The 8924-nt window shown below is 40.5% G+C and overlaps 1 protein-coding gene and 1 non-coding gene across 4 annotated transcripts in view; one reads left to right on the top strand and one right to left on the bottom strand.

Moving 5' to 3' along the window:
- The window catches only part of RDX (radixin), a 102153-nt gene that overhangs the window by 84253 nt on the left and 8976 nt on the right, over nt 1-8924 (top strand). The gene's annotated exons all lie outside the window — the stretch shown is intronic.
- On the bottom strand, nt 8578-8684 carry LOC119473929. Its single transcript, XR_005203197.1, has one exon. It is a non-coding gene; the product is annotated as a U6 spliceosomal RNA (small nuclear RNA).

Here is an 8924-nt window from a genome sequence, read left to right as displayed (position 1 = left end):
TGTGAAATATTTAAAAATGAAGGAGAGAAGTTTGGGTGAGCCTGTGACATTTCTTTTTGGACAATTTGAGTTTGGAATGCTAATGGAATGTCAGATGAAATTTCCCTAGGGTAAAGTGTAAGGAAAGAAATGGTGGGTTTAGTATAGGACCTTGGAGAGCGCTAGCATTGACGTACTGTCAAAGCAAGAGAGGACCACACAGACGTGTGGGACGGAAAGGTGACTGCATGTGACCACAAGTGCCACATGGGGAAAAAGGGCCTATTATGAAATTTAAAATGTATATTGGTTTCGGCAGCAAGAACGTCATTGAAAGCGATTTCTTTGGAGTTAGAATAGTTGTCACTTAGCTTAACTGCGTGTCTTCTGGTAAGTGTTTTCCCCAAATCTACAATAATTCTTATGCTCCAAGAATAACAAGAACAGGAAAATGCTATCTCTAACAGTGTCCTCTGTCAACTTTGTATGTCTAAATCTGACACTTGGGCATGAACCCCACTCCATACCCCTGCCCAAGACTGTGAGCTTATGCCTGGTAAAATGAAAATCTGTTCCCGTATTTGCCATCTAGAGTAAATAGGCTCCATGAAGCACTTGAGTGATGTCATGCATTCAAATAATGTTATCCATTTATTGGATGCCTCCAGTTAGGCCCTGAGGATTCATAGATAATTTAATACATCATCATAAATAATTTAAAACATCATCTAGAGGAAGGAACAGAAGAGTTAAGAATTATGACAAGACAAGTAACAAGAAGCACTCAGCTAGGTAGTGACCAACCTCTTGCTAACATTAACGAGATTATAGAGGTTATTGTAATTGTCAGCAGCCTCCTCAGGAGCAAGTACCATCTCCTTCCTACCCCTTGCCTTTAGAGCTGAGGGCATATCTCAGTGGATGTTCAGTTCAGTGGTGGTCTTTATGCTAATTCACAGAGGAGTTTCAGAATCTGTCACAGTTTAGGAGTAATTTCCAGGACTAGAACCAAAGGGTGTTAGCTATATGAGCAGAGGCTGAGGAGGTTTGGTAGCACTGCTTTGCGCTATTGGTTAGGAAAGTCTGTTTACAACTTGGGCTGCTCTCCTTAGGGAAAGTTAAGATGGACTTTGTGTATGGTCTGGAGCAGCTAAGGAACTTTTGGTGGGAGGCGTACTTCCATTTATTCATCCAAATATGTTAGCACCTGACAGGCGCTGTGTACTAGTTAGTTGTTCAGAATAACATAGTAGCCATGTCCCTGCCCTAATGAGCTGACTTCCTGTAGGAAAACACAAACACTGGAAAGCAGAATAATTAACAGATGCAAATTGAATTACTAGGTTGAATCATGTGCAGTTGCCGATATTTAACCATCCCTGACCTATCAAAATCCATTTAAAACTATGAAAGAAACAAGGGACTGAGTTAGGAAAAGATGTCATCAAGGACAGGAGGTAGAAAAAGTGTCTGAGGAGGTGGCATGTAAGTTACTACCTGAAGGAGGAGAAGGCTAGCTCCTCTTGTTCCTGTTTAAATCGAGAGGGAGATGCAAATGCCAGACAGATCAAGAGAGTGTGCTGGGCGTGGTGGGGACTGTGTTCAATCAGGAGTCTCCGGCCCCGTCTGAAGAGGGAGGAAGAGGCAGAGTATCAGCTCTTCCCACATAGGGTAGGTAGGCCCGGCATTGCTATTGCTTGTGATCTTCCAAGATAAGCCAGAAAATGGCTTTTAGAGGAAAAGAATTCAAAGATACTATATTAGTTGAGATATAATTTTTATCTGAAGTCTTTTAAATTGTACATGTCAGCTATTTCAATGCAATGGTTTACACCTGTAATCCCAGCAGTTTGGGAGGCTGAGGTGGGAGGATTTCTTGAGTCCAGGAGTTCAAGACCAGCCTGGGCAACATAGCAAGATCCCATCTCTACAAAAATCAAAAATAAAATTAGGACCAGGCGTGGTGGCTCACACTTGCAATCCCAGCACTTTGGGAGGCTGAGGTGAGAGGATCACTTGAGCCCAGGAGTGTGAGACCACTCTGGGTGACATAGTGAGACCTCCTCTCTACTTAAAAAAAAAAAAATAGCCAGGTGTGGTAGCGCACCTGTAGTCTTAGCTACTAAAGAAGCTGGGGTGGAAGGATTGCTTGAGCCCAGGAGGTTGAGGCTGAAGTGAGCTGTGTTTGTAACACTGCACTCTAGCCTGGGCAACAGAGCGAGACCCTGTTTAAAAAAAAAAAAATTAGAAAAAGTTTTGCAAGCTAAACAAGATACACCTGCTTGCCAGAATTAGCCCACTAGACACCAATTTACAGTCTTTGCTTTAAAATTCCAGGTAGAGAGAACAGCCTACGTAGATACTCTAAGGCAAGAGAGAGCTTCACTTGTTCATGGAAAAGACAGGAAGGTGATTTATCCAGAGCCGAGTGAGTCCAGAGGAGAGTGACGTGTGAGAGGAAGTTGAGGAAGAGCCAGATCACAGGAGCCTCCTAAACCATGGTGAGAAGCCTGCAAGATCTAGGCCAATGTCCACTGAGCAGTTTGACACCAGAATCGAGCTAAGAAAAGGTAAATTCGAGAGAAGTTTGAGGAACAACGGTGCAGGGATGGAAGAGTGAGTGTAGTTTGTACTCTACAACATGCTGTCCCCTCGGGCTAAACAGGGCTGCATCTGCCTGAGCAAGGGGCACTGCTTTCTTAACCTCACAAAGACATCATAAAGGCTGCAGGTGTCCTTGAAGGTATTCCATTGTACAGCTAAGTAACCTGCCCAAGGACAACCACCGTGGCAGACTCTGCATTTGGATTTTGGTTTTCTTAGAAGTGAAAGCCCTTGTCTTTTTTATTACAAAATATGGCCTTTCCAGTTTAAAGCCAACTGAGACATGTTTACTTGCTCTTTGAAGGATTATCTTGTCTGCATAACTCAAAACGAATGTATCAATTGATTTACAGGCCAAAGAAGAATGCTTTAAATCTTAAATGCAACTTGAACACAGAATGGTGGTGACCTGATCAAACCCACCAGACTGAAGAGCAGCCTCCTTGAACCATTGCATGTGGGCTTGTAACTGCAGTCTCCCCAGTTTAGTGCTCCTGTTTTCAAGATGAGGTATATATAGCTTAAAGATTTAGAGTTGAAATATATGATTTACTCTTGTAAGGGAGGGAATGCATTATTTTTTAAAATTATTATTACTATTTTGAGACAGAGTTTCGCTCTTGTTGCCCAGGCTGGAGTGCAATAGTGCAGTCTCGGCTCACTGCAACCTCTGCCTCCTGGGTTCAAGTGATTCTCCTGCCTCAGCCTCCCGAGTAGCGGGATTACAGGTGCTCACCAGCATGCCCAGCTAATTTTTTTTTTTTGAGATGGAGTCTCACTCGGTCGCCCAGGCTGGAGTGCAGTGATGTGATCTTGGCTCACTGCAAACTCTGCCTCCTGGGTTCAAGCAATTCTCCTGCCTCAGCCTCCCAAGTAGCTGGGATTACAGACATGCACCACCACGCCCAACTAATTTTTGTATTTTTACTGGAGACAGGGTTTCAACATGTTGGCCAGGCTGGTCTTGAACTCGTGACCTCAGGTGATCTGCCCACCTCGGCCTCATAAAGTGCTGGAATTACAGGCCTGAGCCACCGTGCCCAGCGAATTCTTGTATTTTTATAGAAATGTGGTTTAATCATGTTGGCCAGGCTGGTCTCAAACTCCTGGCCTCAATTGATCTGCCTGACTTGGCCTCCCAAAGTGTTAGGATTACAGGCGTGAGCCACCACACCTGGCTATTCTTTTAAAATTAGTAATTGACTATTAAAGCCTAGAAATAAAAGAATCTGTGCTCAAGAAATATAAGAAATCTAGAGGAAAGCTGAAATTGGGGAAGTGAAGATGTATGTGGATAGAAGGCTTTTTAAGCCACCCAATAGGTGTTGAATTAAATATTTTAGGAACTCAGTAAGCAAGACTTCAGTGATAGGAGCTGAACTCAGTCTAGAGAAAATTCATGAGGTTGAGGATCAAAGGGCGGAATGCTCTTACCTGGTAAGTTTTAGCATGTGGGAGACAGCCAGAGAGGAAAGTGTCCACTGTGAGAGCTGAGAAATGAAGTCATCATGCAGCACTTGAGACAGGCTTATAGTTTGAGTTAACCTCCTGAGTAAATGCAGGGGAGAATGCTAAATTTGTTTTCAGGACAGAATGCTTCAGAACTGAATCAGTATTTCATTGAAATGTATCAGTCAATTCTTTGTGCAATTCTTTGTTGTTTATTAGAATATTTGAAGAGAGAAAGCATAACTAAAAATATTTCTCAGATGTTCTATGTAGGTTATTTGAATGGCTTTGTAGATAAAAATAGATGTGGGCTGGGCATGGTGGCTCATGCCTGTAATCCCAGCATTTTGGGAGGCCGAGGCGGGAGGACTGCCTGAGCCCAGGAGTTTGAGACCAGCCTGGGCAACATGGTGAGACCCCATCTGTATTTAAAACAAAAATCTGACTTAGCTTTCCTTATGATTCTTTAAACTATTAGATTTTTGCCTGTGTGTAATTAAAATGAAAATTGCATTTTTAACAGAAAATTACTATAATTATATTTTGATTTTATACTAGTAGATTCTATCAACTTAGAGCAAAGAGGGCAAATGATCTTTATGAAGTCCAGCTACTAAATATTTTGGACTTTGCAGGCCAGTTGTCTCTGTCCCAGCCATGCAACTCTGCTGTTGTAGTTCACAAGCAGCTATAGGCATCTGTCAATGAATGAGCATGTCTGTGTTCCAATAAAATTTTATTTATGACACTTAACTCTGAATTTCCTATAATTCATGTGTCACAAAATATTCTTCCTATGATTTATTTTTTTAAAAGGTAAAAAACATTCTTAAATCACATTCTGTACAAAAGCAGATGGGAAGCTGGGTTTGGTCCATGAGCCATAGTTTGCTAACTCCTGAGTTAAAGGTTTTTAAAAAGGAATGTTCTGCCGGGCGGAGTAGCGCTGCCTGTAGTCCCAGCTACTCGGGAGGCTGAGGTGGGAGGAAGGATCGCTTGAGCCCAGGACTTCTGGGCTGTAGTGCGCTATGCGATCAGCCAGCACTAAGTTTGGCATCAATATGGTGGCCTCCTGGAAGTGGGGGACCATCAGGTTGCATAAGGAGGGGTTAACTAGCTCAGAACGGGAACAGAGCAGGTCAAAACTCCAGTAATGATCAGTAGCGGGATCGCGCCTGTAAATAGCCACTGCACTCCAGCCTGGGCAACATAGCAAGACCCTGTCTCCAAAAAAAAAAAAAAAAAATGTTCTTCTAAGGGCCAGTGCTGTGGCTTTCTCTCTGGGTGACTAGTAACATTTTGAGGTGACCCTAAGGAAATCTTTTTTTGTCATAATGAAGGGATTTCTTACACATTTGAACAACTTTTGGTAGTTATTCTCACAGTAGCTTCCATCAGAATCACCTGGAGGGCTTATGAAAACAGATTGCAAGGCTCCCTCCCCAGGTTTCACATTCGGTCGATCTATGCAGCTGCTCAAGAATGTGCATTTACAGCTGGTTGCGGTGGCTCAGGCCTGTAATCCCAGCATTTTGAGAGGCCGAGGCGAGTGGATCACTTGAGGCCGGGAGTTTGAGATCACCCTGGCCAACATGGTGAAACCCTGCTGCTACCAAAAATACAAAAATTAGTTGGGTGTGTTGGTGCACACCTGTAATCCCAGTTACTAGGGAGGCTGAGGCACGAGAATAGCTTGAACCCCAGGAGGCGGAGGTTGCAGTGAACCGAGATTGTGCCACTGCACTCCAGCCTGGGTGACAGAGCAAGACCATGCCACAAAAAAACCCAAAAAAACAAAAAATGCATTTCTTAAAGGTGAGTCTGATGCTGCTGTCTTGGGACCACGCTTTGAGAACTGCTGATTTAGAGAAATGAGAGCATCCAATAGTGTGGAAATAACACAGTTGCTTCTTTCAATCAGTGTCCTTAGAGTAACTATTGACTTTTCTACATTGTTTGAGACCTTTAAAATTCGAATGGTTCAAAGACTAAAGATAATTGGAACCAAATTCATAACTTCCCTGTCTATTGTAGTAGTTTTCCTCCATTGCTTTCTGTTTTTAAACACTTGAAAATAAGAGATTGATTTATAACAATGTTAGAGAATGAGATGCGTCAAGTAAAAATATAAATTAAGGAATATATATATTAGATAGTCATGTATCAGTTTGAAATATAGTATGTTGCCAGTAACTGGCATTGCATGTTCCTCCTCCATCATGTCATCCTTTTCTTTGCTTTCACTATGTGTGTTTGTATCTGCAACAATCTGATGTCTAGTTTTGCACACACATGAACTTTATAAAAATAGTTTTTTCTTTGTAATTCATGATGAAGTTTTCAAAACAGTTTTACTATACACACATGCACAACCATTTTGATGAATGTAACTGTGGTTCATTTTCACTGCTGTATTTATTTTATGAGTATACTACAATTCATCAGTTCCCTTGCTGGTGGACATTTGGATTGTTACCAGTATGTATATATATATATATTGTTTTTGAGACAGAGCCTCGCTCTGTCACTGAGGCTGGAGTGCAGTGGCACAATCTTGGCTCATTGCAACCTCCACCTCCTGGGTTCCAGCGATTCTCCTGCTGCAGCCTTCCAAGCAGCTGGGATTACAGGCACCCACCACGTACCCGGCTAATTTTTTGTGTTTTTCGTAGAGACAGGGTTTCACCACGTTGGCCAGGCTGGTTTCAAGCTCCTGACCTCAAGTAATCCGCCAGTCTCGGTCTCCCAAAGTGCTGGGATTACAGGTGTGAGCCACTGTACCTGTCCATAGGATTGTTACCAGTATTTAAAAAAATCTATAAACAATATAGCCACGGATAGTCTTGTCTTCTATTCATGTTTTCTAGTGAATAAGCACAACAGTATTTCTACAGCAGAGACCTAAGGAGGGGAATTGTCTCTTATTACAGGATATGCACATCTTCAACTTTACTGTGTAACCATCAATTGTTTCCCAAAGGAAGGCTATATCCACATCTTCACCCACACTTTGTATCACTAGACTTTTCAATTTCTGCCAATTTGATAGGTTTAAGATGATATTGTGCCTTTGTTAATAATTTGCATTTCTTAATTACTAATATGGTTGATAACTTTTCTTTTATTTAAGGACCTTTCGTGTCTCCTCTTCTTTGAAATGACTTTTTTAAATGCCTGTTTTCTATTAGATTGTTTATCTTCATCCAGTTAATTCAGAGAATTTCCTTATATTCTGGTTACTAATCTTTTAACATTTAAATGTTTTAGAGATATCTCTTTCCATGGCTTGCCATGTGTTTTTGCCTTTTTATGGGTTTTTTTTTTTTTTTTTTTTTTTTTTTTTTTTTTTTTTTTTTTTTTTTTTTTTTTTTTTTTTGATAGGTAAATGTTTTACACTTTCTTGTAACTTAATTTATAAATTACTCTCCCTATAATTTGTGGGGATTTTTTCCTGTGTGTGTCTTGTTTAAGAAATTCTTCTCTCACTTGATGTCATGAGGATATTTTTCTACATTTTCTTCTAAAAGTCTGGTTGTTTTTACATTTAAATCTTTAGTCCAGCTATAAATAACTTTTGTGCCTGGTCAGAAGTATGGACCCAATTTTATTTTATTTTGTCTAGATGACTAGTTGTCTTGATACTTTATTTAATAGTTTATCTTTTTCCTAATGATCCTAATGCCATTTCTTTCATATTTCTTACTCTGTTCTGTTATACTCTCTTCTGTTGCATCGTTCAATATGTGTATCCCTGTGTCGATACTATTCTGTCTTATTTACTACAGCCTTAGCTTTTTAACAAGTCTTGATATCTATCTGCTTGAGCTTTCTTTAAAAGTTGCTACACCTTGTTTGTAAAATAAGCTCCCAGCTAGTTTTGGTTCTTTGTTCTTCTGCATAAATTTTAGAGTGAGTTTAACCTGTATAGGAAAAAAATACTTTAGGGACTTTTGCTCGGAAATGTATTAACAGATTAATTTGGTAAGAAATTACAGCTGTACAGTATTAAGCATTCCTAATCATGAATCTGCAATGTCTTTCCAACAAGTATTCCTGGATGCCATTCAGTAAAGTTGTTTAAATTTTTGCATTAAAAGATGGTGTATTTATTTTGTTAGATTTATTATTAAGCATCTTCTATTTTGCTGTTGTTTTCAGAGTTACATTTGAAAACTATTTCTGGCTGGTGTAGAGAATGCAGCTGATTTTTGTTTGCTGACCTTAAATTAAGAAACCTTGTTTAATTCTCACGTTTCTTTTTTTTTTTTTTTTGAGACGGAGTCTCGCTCTGCCACCAGGCGCCGGGCTGGAGTGCAGTGGTGCAATCTCGGCTCACTGCAACCTCCGCTTCCCAGGCTCAAGTGGTCCTCCTACCTCAGCCTCCTCTGAATAGCTGGGACTACTGGCCTGTAGTCAAGTGTACCAGCTTGACTAATTTTTGGTGCATGACTTTTATCAGATTAATGAAATTTCCTTTTATGTGCATATACGTATTTTTCTGAGTTTTTTCTTTTTAAATAAAAAGAGAGTTTGAAATTTATTTATTTTTATATGGAGCGCTTCATGAATTTGCGTGTCATTCTTGTGCAGGGGCCATGCTCATCTTCTCTGTATTGTTCCAATTTTAGTATTTGTGCTGCTGAAGCGAGCACGGGTTTTAAATGTATTAAGGGAATTTCTGAGTATATTGAGGTAATCGTGTGTGTGTACTTTAATTTTTTAAACTTTTGTGATGCTGCTAAGATTTGTATTTTAAAAATTTATTTTTGAGGCCGGGCGCGATGGCTCAAGCCTGTAATCCCAGCACTTTGGGAGGCCGAGGCGGGTGGATCATGAGGTCAAGAGATCGAGACCATCCTGGTCAACATGGTGAAACCCCGTCTCTACTAAAA

The sequence above is a fragment of the Cebus imitator genome, unplaced genomic scaffold, assembly GCF_001604975.1.
Source record: "Cebus imitator isolate Cc_AM_T3 unplaced genomic scaffold, Cebus_imitator-1.0 Scaffold194, whole genome shotgun sequence".
Taxonomy (NCBI): domain Eukaryota; kingdom Metazoa; phylum Chordata; class Mammalia; order Primates; family Cebidae; genus Cebus; species Cebus imitator.
The sequence above is the reverse complement of the archived record's forward strand: the minus strand, read 5'-3'. Positions and strand labels throughout refer to the sequence as shown.